Raw genomic sequence first — 21,473 nt, forward strand, 5'->3', positions numbered from 1 at the left:
TTTCCATCAATTTCCCTACTACTGATGTAAGACTCACTGGTCTGTAGTTGTTTGCCTCTTCCTTGCTTCCACTTTTGTGCAGTGGGACTTTCCTGGTAATGTATGATTGCCATCACCTGTGGTGAGCTAGTTAATGGATAAGAAAGGTGTTTCACCACAGGTGATGGCAATCATACATTACCAGGAAAGTCCAGGAACAGAGCATTTTCTCCCTCATGGAGAGGGTCAGGTAGGCAAGTATGGTGTAGATGTCAGGAGACATTCACTGCTGCAGCTCAATCTCTCCCCAGCGGCGCTGTACACTCCCGCGCCCTGGTTGCCGGGTAACTACAGCAGGAGGCTCCGGTTTTCTTCTGGTCAGGCACACACGACTGGGGCTCTCCGGGATCGCGTGGCCGCGCTTCGGGAGGTGGTGAGTGGGTCCCGCTTGTTGTATCGCGATCCGGCGCGGCCGGTGGATACTGTGGCAGTACAGGCGATCCCACTAGATCACCAGGGCATGGGTGCAGGTCAGGTTTTCTCTTTAAACCTTTTTATTTGTAGCCCGCAGTACCAGGTGGTTTTGCCAGCAGAGGGGATGAGGCTTAGACCTGGAGCCCCTCCCCCAGCCCCAGGGTGCCATTTTCCAGTAAATGTTCCCGCCCTGGAGCTGCATATCTGTCTCTCCCTCTCTCCCAGTCTGTGTTTGGGCACCATTTCTCTCAGCTACACAGTTCCTGGGACTGCTTGGGCAAATCCTCCTTTGTAAATCCGCCTGGTAGTCTGCGCTGTGACTTTACAAGACACTTAAGTATTCTACATGTCATTTATACCCCTTGACAGTGATAGTTAAGAAAGAGTGCATTTAGTCAGGGTTCTCTGGTACAAGTACCCTGTGATATACATCCAGTTCTTACTGTGCAGTGTTATATCTATTGACTACATAGCTATATAAATAAGCTAGTCCAGTGCAGTATTATTGTTTGTAATAACCTCTGCATTGTATAACTGTGACTATGTGTATGCATTAGCTTGCTGGGTGATTTCCATTTCGTGTCTCTCACTCAACTTGCTATCCCTATACTCTATAACCTGAGGGGGCTTGGTGCGTCAGGTTTATAATAATATAATATAGGATATTCACAAGATATACTCTAATTTGTATTTTTCTCTGTGATTTTAGTCACCATATCTCCTGTATCCCTGCTGGTGCTGACTACACTGCGCAGGGGTTTGGGTAAGCGGTATTGTGCTGCTGACAATTGTACTGTGTTACCTGATATTGCAAGTTATATCATGTCTGCTTCTGAGGGTAACGGTTCTGGGGCAGAACACACCACCGGTGTTGCTAACGCCGCAGATCCCTATGAGACTATAGCAGCTGCGGGCTCTGGTTCTGCGGGCTCCTTGCCCCCCAGTGGAACTGTGGCAACCGGGGTCCATAATGACCCGCCGTGGGCCACTTTCTCCACACTTCTAAATACGCTAGTTACTAAACTAACGCCCCCTATGGGACCTCCTATGCCGGTTCAACCGTATGTGGTCCCCGTGGCTAACCCGCCATGGGCAGATAACTTGTCTGCTCAATTGAAGAAATTGAACCAGTCCTTGACTACTAAAAAGTCTGACCTTCGCTCGCCTAAGACCAAGGGGTCCTCTAAGCGAGCTCTTACCTCCTCACAATCCACTGCTGTCTCTGACACCTCGTCTGATGAAGATGGCGCTTACACGGACCCCACAGTTTCTGACACAGATACTGCTGATGGGGAGGGTAGTTCACATGTGGATGTTCCTGATCTTTTGGAGGCTGTTAAGTTGATTCTACAGATTACGGATGAATCCGAGCCATCCGTCCCTCCTAAGAAACCAGATAGGTTCAAGCGTCAGAAGGTGGTTAAACAAGTTTGACCTCATTTTGACCACCTAGTGGAAATACGTTAGGAATCCTGGGGAAACCCAGGGAAGAAGTTTGTGCCTCAAAAAACGATGCTAGCTCGCTATCCCCTCGCGCCAGAGCTGTCTAAAAATTGGGAAACGCCTCCTCCAGTGGACTCGCATGTGGCTAGGATGGTGGTTTCCTCAGCTCTACCTGTCACGTCTCTAAAAGAGCCTATGGATAAACGTGTGGAGGGTTGTCTGAAAGCGATTTACACCCTCACGAGTGCTGTACAAAGGCCCACTATTGCAGCAACATGGGCTGCAGAGGCTATTGAAGCATGGGCCCTAGAGTTGGAAGCAGAAATCTCTTCTGACCATACTAGACAATGCTTGTCCTATATTGTCACAGCTTCTAACTATATTAAAGAGACGGCTTCTGATGCCGGTATTCTAGCAGCCAAGGCCTCTACTACGTCAGTCCTGGCTCGCCAGATATTGTGGCTGAGATCCTGGTCTGTGGATCTGGACTCTAGTAAAACCCTGGAGGTACGCCCTTTCAAGGGAGATATTCTGTTTCGGGAGGACTTAAATAAGATAGTGTCTGACTTAGCTACTGCCAAAACTGCCTGTCTGCCAAGTACCACTCCTTCTTCTGTGTCGAAGGCTAAAGGTACTTCCTTACGTCCCTTTCGTCCTTCAGGTAGAGCAAAAGGTCAGGCGTACCACAAGCAGGCCCGCACTTCCAAATCTGGTAAGCCAAAGCCCAAAAGAGCCTGGGCTGCCTGTCAGCCAGCTTCCAAGACCGATAAGCCTGCCGCATGACGGGGTGGGCCTCTCCCTGGGGGATCCCAGGGTGGGGGGCCGGCTTCTAGGGTATACCCAGGAATGGTTAAAGACCACTTCAGATGCCTGGGTACGGGAAGTCGTCACTCGAGGTTACGCCATAGCCTTCAAAAACTGTCCCCCTCATCGATTTTTGCCTGACAGAAGTCCCTTTGGACCAGACAAAGGCAAAAACTCTACACTCGGTGGTACAGACCCTCCTGGATACAGGAGTGGTAGTCCAGGTGCCTCTTGCTCAGAGAGGCCGGGGGTACTATTCTCCTCTGTTTCTACTCCCGAAACCGAATGGGTCCTCCCGGCCCATTCTCCATCTCAAGGCATTGAACAAGTTTGTGAAAGACTCCAAGTTCTGTATGGAAACCCTTCGCTCTATAGTTCTGGCCTTGGAACCTGGGGATTATATGGTCTCCCTGGATATACAAGATGCTTACCTGCATATCCCTATAGCAGTGTCGCATCAGCAATACCTGCGGTTTGCAATTGGCAACCTCCATTACCAGTTTCGGGCGTTACCTTTTGGTTTAACTATGGCTCCGCGAGTTATGGCGGTGGTACTCCGCCGTCAAGGGGTCAGGATCCTACCGTATCTGGACGACTTGTTGATCTTGGCAAATTCCCCAGAACTTCTCCTGCGTCATCTGAATATGACTGTCCGGTTTCTGCAAGCCCACGGGTGGCTCATCAACTGGAAGAAATCCTCCCTGGTCCCTGCTCAGGGCATGGTGCACCTGGGAGCGCTATTGGACACTCACAACCAGTGGTTGTTCTTGTCTCAGGAGAAAGTCCTGAAGCTTCAGGACAGGATTCGTTACTTCCTTTCTCGTCCGCAAGTGTCGATACATTCGACAATGCAGGTGCTGGGCCTCATGGTGTCAGCATTCGACATGGTGGAATATGCTCCATTCCATTCTCGCCCCCTCCAGAGGCTGACTCTGGCCAAGTGGGACGGCCTGACTCACCGGATCAGGTCTCACATGATCTCATTGACTCCGGAGGTCCGTCTGTCGCTGCACTGGTGGCTCCAGGACCAACGATTGTGCAGGGGCCGTCCCTTCTGGATATCCGACTGGGTCCTGTTGATGACAGATGCCAGTCTAAGGGGTTGGGGCGCGGTGCTGGAGCAACACTCCCTTCAGGGTCGGTGGACCAAGGAGGAGTCTCTCCTCTCGATCAACATTCTGGAATTGCGGGCGGTCTTCAACTCGTTGAACCTGGCCCAGCATTTTATTCAGAACCGTCCTGTTCAAGTACAGTCGGACAACGCCACCACTGTGGCTTACATAAATCATCAAGGCGGCACTCAAAGCCGTTTGGCAATGAAGGAAGTCTCACGGATTCTGCAATGCGCGGTACGCCATCTACCGGCCATATCGGCAATATTCATTCCGGGAGTCCTGAATTGGGAAGCGGACTGTCTCAGTAGTCAGGACGTACACGCCGGAGAGTGGGGCCTCCATCCAGAAGTGTTTCAACTCCTAGTGGAAAAGTGGGGCCTTCCAGACGTGGTTCTGATGGCGTCTCGACACAATCACAAGGTTCCGATCTTCGGAGCAAGGACAAGGGATCCTCAAGCAGCATTCGTGGATGCGCTGGCGGTGCCGTGGAGGTTTCGACTGCCGTACGTGTTCCCTCCGGTGTCACTCCTGCCCAGGGTACTTCGGAAGTTCAAGCAAGAATGAGGAATCCTGCTTCTCGTAGCTCCAGCGTGGCCCAGACGGCATTGGTTCTCAGACCTGCAGGGCCTATCGTCAGAGCGTCCAATCCTACTTCCACAACGCCCAGACCTCCTTGTTCATGGTCCCTGTGTCTACCAGGACCTAGCCCGGCTGTCTTTGACGGCGTGTCTCTTGAAGCTTCCATCTTGAGGGCTAAAGGGTTTTCTGAGGCGGTCATTCAAACTATGTTGCGGGCCCGGAAAACGGCTTCTGCTCGGATTTACCATAGGGTCTGGCATTCTTACTTTGTTTGGTGCGCATCTAACAATTATGACGCTTCCAAGTTTAGTACAGCCAAGTTGTTGGCTTTTCTTCAGCAGGGCCTGGACTTAGGCCTGCGTTTGGCCTCCCTCAAGGTTCAAATTTCTGCCTTGTCGGTGTGGTTTCAGAGAAAAATTGTGACCTTACCTGATGTGCATACCTTTACTCAGGGTGTGTTGCGTATCCAACCTCCCTATGTCCCGCCTGTGGCTCCTTGGGACTTGTCGGTGGTTTTGGAGGCATTACAAGAGTCTCCGTTTGAACCTCTTGGTTCAGCTGATCTTAAGGTGGTGTTTTGCTGGCTTTTGCCTCAGCTAGAAGAGTGTCAGATTTGGGGGCCTTATCTTGTAGTTCCCCATATCTGTTATTTCACCCTGACCGGGCGGTTCTTAGGACTCGTCCCGGTTATTTGCCGAAGGTGGTTTCTTCGTTCCACCTTAATCAGGAGATTGTGTTCCCGGTCCTTGTCTCTCCTGATCTGTCTCCCAAAGAGCGGTCTTTGGATGTGGTACGGGCTCTCCGTATCTATGTGAAGAGAACTGCTTCTATTAAGAAATCTGATTCTCTCTTTATTCTGTTTGGGTTTCACAAACGGGGCTGGCCTGCTCACAAGCAGACTTTGGCCAGATGGATTAGAATGGTGATTGCACATGCTTATGTGAGGGCTGGTCTGTCAGCTCCTGCTCACATTACGGCCCATTCTACTCGGTCCGTTGGACCTTCTTTGGCGGCCTGCCGTGGTGCAACCCTTGAAATTGTGCAAGGCGGCTACGTGGTCCTCAGTGAACACGTTCATAAGGTTCTATGCCTTCGATACTGCCACTTCCCAGGATGCTTCCTTTGGACTCCGGGTTCTTGTGCCCGCTACAGTGCGTTCCCTCCCATAAGGAACTGCTTTAGGACATCCCCAATATCCTTGTGGAGCCCAGTGTACCCCGCAGCAGAAAACGAGTTTTATGGTAAGAACCTACCTTTGTTAAAACTCTTTCTGCGAGGTACACTGGGCTCCACAAGGCGCCCACCCTGACGCACTTAGCTTCTTTGGGTTGGTATGGCATTAGCCGCTGACACTTCTCCTGTCTTGAGACTGTGGTGTTTGTGGCTACTAACTTTTGTCGTCTCTTTTCCTGCTACTGCATTGGGCTGGTTAACTAAAAACTGAGCTCCTGTGCAGGCAGGCTGGGTTATAGAGGAGGCGGCGCTATGCATCTTGCGAACGGTCAAAGCTTTTGAGTCTGTTGGTGCCTCGGATCAAGATCCTACTCTACACCCCAATGTCTATCCTTGTGGAGCCCAGTGTACCTCACAGAAAGAGTTTTAACAAAGGTAAGTTCTTGCCATAAAACTTTTACGTCCTAGGGGATACTGGGAATCCATTTAGTACCATGGGGTATAGACGGGTCCACTTGGAGCCTTGGGCACTTTAAGAATTTGATAGTGTGGGCTGGCTCCTCCCTCTATGCCCCTCCTACCAGACTCAGTTTAGAAAATGTGCCCGGAGTGGCAGGTCACGTATCTGGAAGCTCCTGAAGAGTTTTCTGCATTTATTTTTTGAGTTTGTTATTGTCAAGCAGGACTGGATGGCACCACCCTGCCTGCTTCGTGGGACTTGGTGGGGGGGAACGGACCAACCTCTCTCAGAGTTAATGGTCCCATTCCCAGCTGACAGGACACTGACACTATCTCCTGAGGGAACTATTCGCAAGCCCCACCACGGCAAGCGTACATTCCCACAGCACGCCGCCGCCACCACCTAACAGAGCCAGAAGAAAGAAGAGTGGTGAGTACTCAGCCGGCATCCCGGTTAGCGGGTCGCCGGCCATTATGGTGGTATGAGGGTATGGAGACACACAGCTTCTAAATGGGGTGGACTGCGTCTCCCGCTGTGTATGGACAGACGCTGAACAGCGGACACCGCACCCAGACTGGCAACATAGCCATAAAAGGAGTCTGCACCCATTTTTTGCACAAGACACATACATATACAGCTAGTATAAAAAAGAGCGGGAAGACCGTGCGCCATTGAAGGGGCAGGGCTTCACTATGAGCGGATCCAGCAACTCACCAGCGCCATTTTCCCTCTGCAGCTGACAGACGCTGACTGACAGGGATGCGCAGCTCCTCCGGAAAGACTCCGGATTACCTCAGCAGTACCAGGGGGTCATAGCAGGGGAGGGGAGCGATTATTAGTCTACTAAGTCCCTAATTTTGGTACTTAGTCTGTGACCCGGCTAAGCTTAGCATTAAGGGTGCCGTGTGCTGGTTCCATACTCCCTCTGTGTCTCCCTGGAAGGGCTCTTTGTAGGTTAATTGTTCATTTAACCTTTTCTTGTGTGTGTGTGCTGTCACTTTTCCAGTATGTCAGGCAAAGAGTGTGTTTCATGTAAGGCACAGTGTTCCTCTTCTCCAGGGGGTTCACTAGTGTGTACTCAATGTAGTGTCCCTTCCCAGGCTAGTGGGGCAGAATCAGCATGGCTGGACTCCATTAGGAGAATGATTTCCACAATCTCTACTAAGTTATCTCGGAATGAGAGAGAGACGTAATACTTAAGATAATCTATGACTGAGTTTATGAAAAGAGACTCGGTACCCAAACCAGCGTCTCAGTCCCCTGCCATTTGTCCACAAAAACGCAGTTTGGCCCATATCCTGCAGTCTGACTCGGATGATGAGGGGTCAGACATGGAGGAGGGTGAGGTAAACTCAGAGGTAAGGGAGGGTACTCTGTCGCAGGGAATAGAGGCTCTTATTGAAGCTATCAGAGAAGTTCGGAATATCCCTGATAAGGTGACAGAGGAGAGTGAGGAATCTTATTTTAATATAAAAAATAAATCCTCAGCCACTTTTCCTGTGTCAAAGTAACTAAATACCCTGTTTGAGGAACCATGGGTTAATCTTGATAGGAAATTTAAAATCCCTAAACGGTTGTTATCATCCTTTCCTTTTCCTCCCGAGAATAGGAAAAAATGGGAAAATCCACAGATAGTGGATGCATCAGTATCCAGGCTCTCACGGAAAATTGTATTGCCTGTCCCGGATGCAGCCTCCCTAAAAGACATGGCTGATCGCAAGATTGAGACTACACTGGCCCAGAGACCCTCTATAGCATGTGGGTGGGTTAGGTGAGCCATTGCTAAATAGTCAGGTAACCTAATTGAGGGGTTAGATACCTTACCTCAAGGGGATATTGTTTTACTCCTGCAGCATATACAGGACTCTGCGAAATTTCTGGTGGAAGCCATAAAAGAAATAGGCTTGCTTAATGCACACACTACAGCTATGACAGTGTCTGCATGCAGTGGACTGCGGATGCGGACTCAAGGAAAGGTGTGGAAGGCCTACCATTCACAGGCGAGGCTTATTTGGAGATGAATTAGACAAATGGATCTCCAAAGCTACTGCGGGCAAGTCCACATACCTTCCTTCTCCAGCTCCCCCAGCTAGGAAGGCCTACTCAGGATCCAATTTACAGTCCTTTCGGACTGCCAAGTTTAGGGGCAATCCCAGAAGTTTTTCTACCGCCACCAGAGGCGCTAGAGGTAAACCACACAAACCAGCAAGTTCACGGGAACAGGACTCAAGCTCTGCTTCCTCAAATCCTTCAGCATGACGGTGGACCGAGATGCCTAGAAAACTGGCAGGTGGGAGCCCGGCTAAAATTCTTCAGTTACATCTGGACAACATTGTGCCAGGATCCCTGGGTCATAGATCTTATTTCTCAGGGCTACAGACTGGAGTTCCAAGAGCTCCCACCTAGCAGATTCTTCAAATCAGGCATACCAATTTCACAAGAGGCAAGTATAACTTTACAGGATGCCATTAAAAAACTGGTACAAACCCAGGTCATTGTTCCAGTTCCACCTCATCTGCAAAACAAGAGGTACTATTCCAACTTGTTTGTAGTACTGAAACCGGACGGTTTGGTGAGGCCGATTCTGAACCTCAAGTCGGTGAACCCATACTTACAAGTGTTCAAATTCAAGATGGAGTCTCTGAGAGCGGTGATCTCAGGTCTGGAGGAGGGACAATTCCTAGTGTCTCTGGATATCAAGGATGCGTACCTTCACATTCCAATATGGCCGACTCAGGCTTATCTACGGTTTGCACTGCAGGACTGCCACTACTAGTTCCAGGCCCTGCCATTTGGTCTCTCCACGGCACCGAGAGTGTTCACCAAAGTGATGGCAGAGATGATGTTTCTCATACGTCCTAGAGGATGCTGGGGTCCACTTCAGTACCATGGGGTATAGACGGTTCCGCAGGAGCCATAGGCACTTTAAGACTTTTCAAGGGTGTGAACTGGCTCCTCCATTTATGCCCCTCCTCCAGACCTCAGTTTAGAAAATGTGCACAGGCAGACTGGATGCACTCCAGGGGAGCTCTACTGAGTTTCTCTGAAAGACTTTGTTAGGTTTTTTATTTTCAGGGAGGACTGCTGGCAACAGTCTCCCTGCTTCATGGGACTTAGGGGGCAGAAGTAGGAACCAACTTCCTGAATAGTTTCATGGCTCTGCTTCTGGCTGACAGGACACCATTAGCTCCTGAAGGGTACTGAACGCTAGCTGCGGCTATGTGCTCACTCCCACAGCCTGCCGTCACCCCCCTTACAGAGCCAGTAGTCAGAAGACAGGTGAGTGTACAGAAGAAGGATCTTCATCGTGACTGCTAAAAGATACCGCACAGCGGGTGGGAACACTGCGCGCCATGCTACCCGGTAACACAGGCACAGCAGGGCACGGGGGGGGGGGGGGGCGCCCTGGGCAGCATAAAACCTACTCAAAACTGGCACATACAGGGGCAAAAGTTGCTGAGGCACAGTCCTACCCCCGCCAGTATAAATATTAGTATTGAAAAGTCTGAGGGGAAACGCGCCATTACGGGGACGGGGCTTCCTCCTCAGGCAGCCAGCACACTACTCAGTGCCATTTTGTCTCATACAAGCTGCAAGGAAGAACGCTGGTCCTCCTCCACTTCTGAACAAAGTATCGGTGCAAAACAGGGGGCACAGTAAAATTTGGTGCTATATTGTGATATTATCATTATAAAAGCGCTGCAGGTCTGTGGGCAATTTGTGTTCCACAGAATTTTATCACTGGCGCTGGGTTGTGAACTGGCAAATCCTATCTGTGTCCTTCTGACAGATTTTACTGTGGGTCTGTCCCCCTATAAGTCCCGGAGTGTCTGTGGTGTGGTTGTGCACGTGTGTGACATTTCTGAGGCAGGGAGCTCTTCCCCTGAGGGAGCCATTTTAGGGACACAGAGTTGTAATGTGGTGGTGCTGCTGGCACACCACGAGCCTGAATTCGTGAAAGAATTACGTGATATTGTGAATCATATCAGTAAGAGATTGGATAAGTCTGAGTCTCATACGGAAAACTGGAGAAAATCAGCGGAAGATGTGATTTTTCGTAGTTCTGCCTTTTCATCCACAGGCGACCCCTCTGGGTCACATAAGAGAACTTTTGCACAAATAGTACAAACAGATACCGACACGGACTCTGATTCCTGTGTCGACACTAGTGATTCTAGGGGAATAGATCCTAAATTGTCAAAAAAGCATTTAATACATGATTATTGCTATAAAAGAGGTGTTAGATGTTACAGAGACCCCTCCTTTACCACAGGAGAAGGCTTATTTTATAAAGAAAAGAAAATTAATGTAACTTAACCTACTTACTGTTATGATTCCAGCACTCTGGTCTGAGGAGATCTTATTGCAAGGACCGGAGCACTGGAACGTAATGCTGGGAAATGGGAATGGAAAGGGAATAGCCCCTGGCGCCCTATCTCCGTTGTCTCGCCCGTGCTGTCAGTACACTCTTGCGAGACTATGGTTGCTTGAGCCCATGGCAGCCGCGTTTGAAGGGCGGATTACGTCTGCCCAACTTCGATGCCCCCTCAGGTCTTAATGAGAGACAAAAAGTGTACCGAGACAGGGTGATAACAAGGGGCCCTCTTACTGAAACAACCAAAGCCAGGGTCTACTAACTAGCCTAAAACTAAATGTATGTGCAGCTTGCCGCCAAAGGAAAAGAACAACAAAGGAAATGCTGACCACACGCCCACACAATACTTTTGTGTACCGGCGGTGACCGCATAAGCAGAACCCTCTGCAAAACACCAGTGACAGAAATAATAATGGAATACAGCGGCCTAGGCCGACGGACGCGGCAGAGCCGCTACTCACGGAACCGGTACGAATACTGGCAAACGGGCAGGAACTCCCAATGCTGCTGACACAGACTCTTAGAACTGGAGGACAGGCAGAATCCCAAACGAAAAGACCGGTGGACACCAAGAAGCCAGAAACTTGACCAGGCAAAGGCACTGGACCTCAGGACAGGAACGCCTCACGGAAGGACACAGGAAGCTCAGGAACTAGCAGGAACCAAGCTCAGAACTCAAGCAGACCGGATACCCAGAAATATCACCAGCATCTGTGAATTGCAGTCAGCCAGCATATAACAGAGAGGCCTAATTAATAATCTCATGCAGCTGCCCTGTTGCATGACTCCAAACTGACAAGATGCAATTAGCAGCCAGGTGAGGCTGAACACATGGGAACAAGCTGCAATTACACAGACTCACCAGCGGCAGCAGACAAGAGTATTCTAAAACAGAGCAACAGGAAATCCTGGCATGCAAGACAACTTTATAAACATAAAAATAGGAATGAACCACTACCTGTGGTTCATAACAGTATCCCCTCCTTAAGGGTGAGCTCCGAGCACCCCATGACACCCACGGGGAACATGAACAGAAGTATAACATAAAATACATAACCAAAATGCAAAAATGGAAATGAGCCACAGCCGTGGCTCATTACACTTACGAGCTGAATACTCTCTTTGAGGGAGTTTGGGCAAACCCTGAAAACAAATTTCAGATTCCCAAAAGGATTCAGGGTGCTTATCCTTTCCCGGCAGAGGACAGGAAAAGGTGGCAGTCACCCCCAGTTTTAGACAGTGCCCTGTCACGGTTAACTAAAAAGGTGATTCTCCCTGCACCTGGGACGGCTTCACTAAAGGAGCCGGCAGACCGCAAGTTGGAGACTACGTTAAAATCTATTTATGTGGCCAATGGTACGCTGCTCAGGCCCACTATTGCTTGCGTGTGGGTGAGTAGTGCTATCGAAAAATGGTCAGATAACTTGTCATCTGAAATTGACACGATAGATAGTGACGAGTTACTCCTAACGTTAGGTCATATCAAAGACGCTGCTGCGTATATGTTAGAAGCCATGAAAGATATTTGGACTCCTGGGTTCAAAAGCCGCTACTATGGCAGTCTCAGCTCGGAGGGCATTGTGGATTCGCCAGTGGAATGCTGACGCAGATTCCAAAAGGAATATGGAGGCTCTCCCGTATAAAGGTGAGGCCTTGTTTGGAGATGGGCTGGATGCTTTAGTCTCTGCGGCTACCGCAAGTAAGTCGACATTCTTGCCTTATGCTCCTGCACCGACAAAAAAGACACATCACTCTCAGATGCAGTCCTTTTGGCCCAACAAATACAAAAAGGCCAAAAGTTCTCCCTTCTTTGCAGGAAGAGGGAGGGGAAGAGGAAAAAAGTCTGCAGCTTCTCCAGGATCGCAGGAGCAGAAATCAACCCCTGCTTCTGCCAAATCTGCAGCATGACGCTGGGACTCCCTTGCGGGAGTCTGCTCAGGTGGGAGCACGTCTGAAACTTTTCAGTCAGATATGGGCTCAATCTGGCCTGGATCCATGGGTCTTGCAAATAGTGTCCCATGGATACAAGCTGGAGTTTCAAGACGTCCCCCCATGCCGATTTTTCAAATCAACCTTGCCAGCTTCTCTTCCAGACAGAGAAGTAATAACTGCTGCAATTCAAAAATTGTCAGGATTAAGTCATTGTCCTGGTACCCATGTCACAACAGGGAGAAGGGTTTTATTCAAGACTCTTTGTAGTTCCAAAGCCGGACGGTTCGGTCAGACCAATTTTAAATCTAAAATTTCTGAATCTCTACCTGAAAAGGTTCAAGTTCAAGATGGAATCGCTGAGGGCAGTGATTTCCAGTATGGAGGAGGGGGACGTCATGGTGTCAGTAGACATAAAAGATGCTTACTTACATGTTCCCATTTATCCTCCTCATCAAGCTTATCTGAGATTCGCAGTACAGGATTGCCATTACCAGTTCCAGATGTTGCCGTTCGGACTCTCCACGGCACCGAGGGTGTTCACCAAGGTGATGGCAGAGATGATGGTCCTCCTTCGACAACAAGGAGTCAATATAATTCCTTACCTGGACGATCTCCTGATAAAAGCGAGATCCAGGGAACGGTTGGTGCAGAACATTGCACTTTCCCTGTCAGTACTCCAACAGCACGGTTGGATCATGAATTTTCCAAAGTCGCAGTTGGAACCCACGACAAGATTATCCTTTCTGGGGATGATACTGGACACAGAAGTTCAGAGGGTTTTTCTTCCAGCAGAAAAAGCTTTGGAACTCCAGAGAATGGTCAAACAAATTTTGAAGCCAACGGGAGTGTCGATCCATCAATGCATTCAATTGTTGGGAAATATGGTAGCGGCCTACGAGGCCATACAGTTTGGCCAATTCCATGCCAGAGCTTTCCAGTGGGACCTGTTAAACAAGTGGTCCGGATCCCACCTACACATGCACCGGAAGATAATCCTGTCCTCCAAAGCCAGGATTTCGCTCCTGTGGTGGCTACAGTCCTCACCTATTAGGGGGACGCAGGTTCGGGATTCAGGACTGGGTCCTAGTAACCACGGATGCAAGTCTCCGAGGCTGGGGAGCAGTCACACAGGGAAAAAGCTTCCATGGAAAATGGTCAAGTCAGGAAACCTGTCTTCACATAAACGTTCTGGAACTGAGAGCCATTTACAATGGCCTTCTACAAGCGGTGCATCTTCTTCAAGATCGACACGTGCAGATCCAGTCGGACAATGTAACAGCAGTCGCGTACATAAACCATCAGGGCGGAACGAAAAACAGCGGCAATGGCAGAGGTGACAAAGATCCTCCTCTGGGCAGAAAGACATTCAAAAGCTCTGTCAGCAATTTTCATTCTGGGAGTGGACAACTGGGAAGCAGACTTCCTCAGCAGACACGATCTCCATCCAGGAGAGTGGGGCCTCCACCAAGAAATCTTCAGAGGTGGCAAGTCTTTGGGGAGTTCCTCAAGTAGACATGATGGCGTCTCGTCTCAACAAGAAGCTTCAGAGATATTGTTCCAGGTCGAGAGACCCTCAAGCAGTAGCAGTGGATGCACTGGTGTCACAATGGGTGTTTCGGTCGGTGTATGTCTTCCCTCCACTGATACTAGAAGTTCTCAAAATCATAAGAAGAACAATGGTTTGAGCGATCCTCATTGCCCCAGACTGGCCACGGAGGGATTGGTACCCAGATCTTCAGGAGTTACTCATAGAAGATCCTTGGCCTCTTCCTCTTTGCGAGGACATGCTGCAGCAGGGGCTGTGCGTGTATCAAAACTTACCGCGGCTACATTAGACGGCATGGCCATTGAGCGCCGGATCCTAGCCCGAAAGGGTATTCCCAAAGAAGTCATCCCCACTCTGGTTCAGGCCAGGAAAGGAGTAACGTCTAAACATTACCACCGTATTTGGAGAAAATATGTGTCTTGGTGTGAATCCAATAAGGCTCCAACGGAAGACTTTCAGTTGGGACGTTTTCTCCATTTTCTGCAGGCAGGTGTGGATGCGGGACTACGATTGGGTTCAATCAAGGTCCAGATTTCGGCCTTATCAGTTTTCTTTCAAAAACAATTGGCCTCCCTTCCAGAAGTTCAGACGTTCGTGAAAGGGGTGCTGCACATCCAACCTCCTTTTGTGCCTCCGGTGTCACTATGGCACCTTAATGTGGTGTTGCAGTTCCTTCAATCGGATTGGTTTGAACCTCTACAAGAGATAGATTTGAAATTTCTCACTTGGAAAGTGGTCATGCTATTGGCCTTGGCATCCGCAAGGCGGGTGTCTGAGTTAAGGGCTTTGTCTCACAAGAGCCCTTACCTAATCTTCCATGAGGATAGGGCAGAGTTGAGAACTCGCCAACAATTTCTTCCAATGGTGTTTTCGTCTTTCCATATAAACCAACCTATTGTGGTGCCAGTGGCTACTGACACTTTAACTGCGTCAAAGTCTCTTGATGTGGTTAGAGCTTTGAAAATTTACGTTGCAAGAACAGCTTGGATACGGAAAACAGAGGCTCTGTTTGTCCTGTATGCTCCCAACAAGATTGGGTGTCCTGCTTCTAAGCAGACCATTGCGCGCTGGATCAGAGGTACGATTCAGCACGTTCATTCCACGGCAGGATTGCCGATACCGAAGTCGGTAAATGCCCATTCTACTAGAAAGGTGGGCTCATCCTGGGCGGATGCCCGGGGGGTCTCGGTATTACAACTTTGCCGAGCAGCTACTTGGTCAGGGGCAAACACGTTTGCAAAGTTTTACAAGTTTGACACCTTGGCCAATGAGGACCTAAAGTTTGGTCTATCGGTGCTGCAGGGTCATCCGCACTCTCCCGCCCATACTGGAGCTTTGGTATAACCCCCTGGTACTGAAGTGGACCCCAGCATCCTCTAGGACGTATGAGAAAACAGGATTTACCGGTAGGTATTAAAATCCTTTCTCATACGTCCTAGAGGATGCTGGGGACGCTTCAAGAACCATGGGGTATAGATGGGATCCACAGGAGACATGGGCACTTTAAGACTTTGAATGGGTGTGAACTGGCTCCTTCCTCTATGCCTCTCCTCCAGACTCCAGTTAGATTCTGTGTCCAGTGGATGCATTCTGAGGAGCTCTCCTGAGTTTCTCTGAAAAATACTTTTGTTAGGTTTTTTATTTTCAGGGAGACCTGCTGGCAACAGGCTCCCTGCATCGTGCGACCGAGGGGAGAGAAGCAGACCTACTTCTGTGAGTTGCAAGGCTCTGCTTCTTAGGCTACAGGACACCATTAGCTCCTGAGGGTCTGATCGCTAGGTACGCCTAGATGCTCGTTCCCGGAGGCCGCCGTCACCCCCTTGCAGAGCCAGAAGTCAGAAGACGGGTGAGTAGAGGAAGATCAGAAGACTTCAGTGACGGCTTTGAGGTACCGCGCTGCGCGCCATGCTCCCACACACACAGCGGCACTACAGGGCGCGGGGGGCGCCCTGGGCAGCATAAATCCTCATTTAAGTGACTGGCAAAAGTGGTATATAGTGCTTGGGCACTGAATCCGAACCCCCGCCAGTATAAATATTTGAAAAACAGCGGGGCTGAAGCGCGCCATTAAGGGGGCATGGCTTAGCCCTCACAGCTCTCATCAGCGCCATTTTCTCTTCACAGAGCTGCAGAGACGCTGGTCCTGTCCTCCTACACTGCTGTACAAGTAACTGTGCAAAACGGGGGGGGGGGGGGGGTGGCACAGTTAATTTGGTGCTGGTTTAATAATAATAAAAGCGCTAACAGGTCTGAGGCATTGTATAAACCGTTTCAGTACCGGGATAGGCGCTGGGTTGTGAGCTGGCAAACTCCCTCTGTGTTTCTCTGACAGGCTTTACTGTGGGTCTGTCCCCTATAGCCCCAGTGTGGTTGTGGGTGTCGGTACACGTGTGTTGGCATGTCTGAGGCTGAGTGCTCTTCCCAGGAGGAAGCTGGAGTGGGGACAGAAAAGACTGTGGGAGTGACCCTGTCAGCACCGCCGACTGCTGATTGGGTAAATGTTTTGAATGCAAATGTGGCTCTATTAAATAAGAGATTGGATAAATCTGAGACTCAGAACCAGGCATGGAAAAAATCCATGGAGGATGAGTTGTCACAAGTCCATACCCCCTCGGGGTCACAAAAGCGTTCATTTACCCAGATACCGGAACGGACTCTGATTCCAGTGTCGACTATAGTGATGCCAGATTGAATCCTAAACTGGCTAAGAGCATTCAGTACATGATTTTGGCGATAAAAGACGTGTTACATATCTCGGAAGACCCTACGGTTCCTGATACAAGGGTCTGTATGTATAAAGGAAAGAAACCTGCGGTAACGTTTCCTCCCTCTCATGAACTGAACTCGCTTTTTGAACAGGTCTGGGAAAATCCTGACAAGAAGTTTCAGATTCACAAGAGAATTCCGGTGGCATATCTGTTCCCTTCTGGGGATAGGGATAAGTGGGAGTCACCCCCCACTGTAGACAAAGCTATATCACGGCTGTCCAAGAAGGTGGCGCTTCCGTCTCCTGACACAGCGGCCCTAAAGGATCCTGCAGATCGTAAGCCGGAAAATCCATTAAAATCCATTTGTCACTGCGGGTACGCTGCTCAGACCTGCCATTGCATCGGCATTGGTGAGTGGCGCTATTGAAAAGTGGGCAGATAACTTGTCATCTGAGATAGATACCCTGGATAGGGATAACATTCTTTTGACAGTGGGTCATATCAGAGACGCTGCAGTCTATCTAAAGGAAGCTGCGAGGGACATTGGCCTTTTGGGATCAAGGGCCAATGCCATGGCAGTCTCAGCTAGGAGAGCATTGTGGATTCATCAATGGAATGCTGATGCTGACTCTAAGAAGGCTATGGAGTCTCTGCCGTATAAAGGTGGTGTCTTGTTTGGTGACTGCCTCGCTGACCTGGTATCTATGGCTACCGCGGGTAAGTCATAATTTTTACCTTATGTTCCTGCACAACAAAAGAAAATGCACCACTATCAGATGCAGTCCTTTCGGCCCAATAAATACAAAAAAAGGACGAGGGTCTTCCTTCCTTGTGTCTAGAGGAAGAGGAAAGTGAAAAAGGTCACCAGCTGTGTATTGATTTATGGAATCTTATTTATGAATATTAATATTCAATATAACATATATGGTTATTAATATATGGATATATTTAAATTAATATGCGTTATCATATATATCTGCAAATATATTATGTCAGGCTTACAAATTAATTGGCTGATAAATATATGCAGTCCTTATATATATATATATATATATATATATATATATATATATATATATGACTTATGAAATTATGAAATTAAGATTCCTTAAAGAAAGTTCAAGCTTGAATATTACCGCTCTTTTTATATGATTATTTATTTACAGGCAGATCAAATCGTACAGAATAAGATATACACAGTAGTGATATATATACTAATTATTATATTAAGCTATGCTATGCTTCCTTCATTACATAACATAAAACAACATGACATAAGTTTCACAAACAATTCAATTACTAACATATTTATACTTGCAAGTTAAAGTTTGCCATCCCAAGAATCATTCCTTCAGCATGTTCTCCATGACTTCTCCTCCTGACTGACTTCCTTCCTTCTCCTTCTCCTCCTTCTTCTCCCTCTAACTCCTAACTAAAAAGTCTGCTGCTTTTTATCCTATATTCTACCAATTCAAAACTAGTATATCCCCACAGTTTCCAATGAAGTACATAATTATAGGTCTTGACAGATTCCAAAGTGTAATAAAACGTTCTCTGCTAACTCCGTCCCACGGTGGTGAGCATGTAGGTAATTTGGGATCATAAAATTTGGTATTTCTTTATCCATCAGAGATCTACCTTTGTATGGATGTGTAAACGATCTATTTCGCCTAGGCCCTAGGGTGTTAGCATAAATGATTGTGACCTGTTTATAGTGGGTTTGATCCTATATTATCATTGCCTCTGGCCAGCAGTATAACTGGACAATAGGCCAGCTGGTTGATATACTTTCTAAAGGTATGAAGATCTTTGATTGTGAATTCCAATGCACCCTGTTCATACCAGTAACTGTTTGCATATTATGAGACCTGAGCTAGGTGACCTATTGACTTTATCCACCAAGTTATAATTATTTATTTGCTGTGTGTGAATCAAGTATACAGTATACATATATCTACATATCATGTAAACTTTGATTTAATTGTACTTGGTATAGCGCAGATCAGACATTAATCCTTTGATTAATACAGATATGAATAATGGCATGGAAGGGATGAATTTGTGTAATGCTCAATGTATTGTGTATTCTGGCTATATGGCTTACACAGAGAAAACCTGTCTCTTACATAATGACCCATAATCTTGCAGTAAAACACACAGAAATACATGCTACTAAGTTCTCAAAACATAAGACTAATACATTCAAACCTATTTAAGTTATACCTTACAATATATATATCCAGTATACTGTCCACTATGGTAACATCGCCTATTTATAATGAATTATATTTTGATTCAGACAACATCTATTAGCCTAATATTATACTAAGTGCAGACAATTACCCATATGGCAACAGTCGCCCCCTTGTGGCCATGAGAAATTATTTTGATTGGCCACACATTAAACTAGCGTAATTGCTTCCAAATACATTTCAAAATATTTCTTCAAAACATAACTTTTGTTGTAACCCTAATATAAACCATAAGTGTAATAATAATAACCATTATGATTTTAAAAATCTCTAAAAATTCTTAGCTTACCTAACCTTATTCTACTTTTACTTTTAACTAAAGCAGACCAAGACTGAGGTTTTATTCAGTATTCATGAGGAAAACTAATTTCTACAGACATTTGGAATACCATAGCCCTTGTAGACCTTTTTTTCTGTATCTGGATCAGTACGTTTGGACATTTTTGCTGTTCTTGGCTGTAGCAATTTACTGGGAGAGTAATGTCATCTGCGTGGTTTGCTTGCCATTGGAGACGTATTACGTTTGCATCATGGAGGCAGTTGAAGTAGAATTCTTCATAGCAGCTGCTCCTTTGCTTGCCATTTCGCTGTTTGAGGCAGAGGGCTGTGTACGTCGAGTGCTGTGTCTTGAACATTCAGTACTTGTGACGACCCTCAGTAATGGTCTTTAGCCTTGTGCGTCCTTTAAATGTTTTTCCAATGCCTCAGTTGTGACAAGTGTCCATATTGCTTTTGCACAAACAGGTTGTGATTTTGAATAGAACAGGCATATATGAAAGTCTTTTTTTTTTTTTTTTTTTTTTTTTTTTTTTTTTCTTTCTTTCTTTCTTTCTTTCTTTCTTTCTTTCTTTCTTTCTTTCTTTCTTTCTTTCTTTCCTTGCTTGTTAATAGTAGGTCTTAATTGTCTTCGGGCAATAGTACCACAAATGGCTGTGAGTAGTACACCTACTCTGTTCTGTATTTCCTCACTGAATAAATTACCATGCAGTCTTAAGTCTCCTTATTCTACCTTGAACCTATTTATACATCTCAATCTTAAATAAACTTATACCAGTTTAACCCATATAAAGGCGTTTTCTATCCTACCTATATTTTGACTAATAATTATTTAAAATGCTTTTGATGTGTATATAGTAACATCCTATCAATACAATAAATGAATATAATTTTGCTTCAAACAGATATTAAATATCATTTAGGAATGGCTTTAAATATATCTAATTCCATCCAATATTATTTTATATGCAGCCATGTGCATATACAGTTGACCCTGTTACGCTACAAATAATTCCCTTTGACTTGTTACAGTCTTTATTAAGAGAATTATTCATCCCACTTAATAATCTTGTCCCAATTTGTTAAAACGTGGTATACCATCCTGTATTAGATATTTAATTACTTTTGAAGCTTTTACGAAGGAAGCATAGGTAGTATCTACTGTGTAATATTAAAAAAAAACATAAAATATTTACAAGGTATATAATATATATATATATACATATATAATATAATTGTATCAGACAAATGTTTACATATATTTGATTAAGGTATATGAAGGGATGAGACAGTTCTGTATAATCACAGTGATGAGATGTGCTGTACACTGTTGTGGGGGTGTACATGTAGTTTGAAAGACAAGTAATGATTACTTGTGATGAAAGGGTTAATGAAAACCTTCCCCTTTCTTGTGAAACTGGAAAACTCCTTGAGGATTTGTCCATATATCAGTCTTTAGGGATGCTATGTAGAATTTGCTGGATAGCAGCGATGAAAGGGTTAATGAAGACCTTTTCGCTTGTAAATTGGAGTCTTTTTGGAGTCTTGCACCATTCTGTATACAGGTTGCCAGGATTACTATGAATTAAACAAAAAGACATACAATGAATATCACAGATATTTATACAGTGATTTAACATACCGTGCTATGCATTCTGTCCTATCTGCTGCATGTTATCAGGTACAGAATTTACAAATGTGTCTTTAAAGATTGAATAACAAACAAACAATTGTTTCTGGCCTGTGCCAATCTTTCCTGTCACCTTGTGTGTCAATGGCAGCACAATTGTCGCTGCAGATATGATGCAGGTTTAATTTGGAAACTGTGGCTGTTGGAACATCAAAGCAAACAATGGCTACATTGGATCTAACAAGTAAAGGAATGATACTACCGTATTCACTTGTGACCATACTCCCTTGTGATGCAGCCTGGTCCCAGACTGTCTCCAACCATAGCGTTTGCTGCTTGGCATGGCTTCTTGGTCTTGAAGCATCTTGTATTTCCTGAAAAATATTCTTGTGGGGAGAGAAACTTGTTAGACTTTGCCAAATATGTATTGCAGGTCCCAGGTCTTTCTGTCTTTCCACACCTGTAATAAAATGGTTATGGCACCAGGGCATAAAAACACTTTCATCCTGGTGATCCTTTTTGTCATTGTTAATTGGTGTGTGGTTTGCAGAATGACACTCTGCATGTGGTCTCTCTGAGAGCATGCAAACATTTGCACCATCACTAGATTTCTCTGAGTGTTGTGTGGGGGTTACAAAAGTTTGGGAACTTTGTTTGTAAACATGCATTCCTGAATTAATTTCATGGATTTTCCCTTTAAACATGTTTCCAGGTGAATACATTTCCA

The sequence above is a fragment of the Pseudophryne corroboree genome, chromosome 10 (genome assembly GCF_028390025.1).
Source record: "Pseudophryne corroboree isolate aPseCor3 chromosome 10, aPseCor3.hap2, whole genome shotgun sequence".
NCBI classification, from domain to species: domain Eukaryota; kingdom Metazoa; phylum Chordata; class Amphibia; order Anura; family Myobatrachidae; genus Pseudophryne; species Pseudophryne corroboree.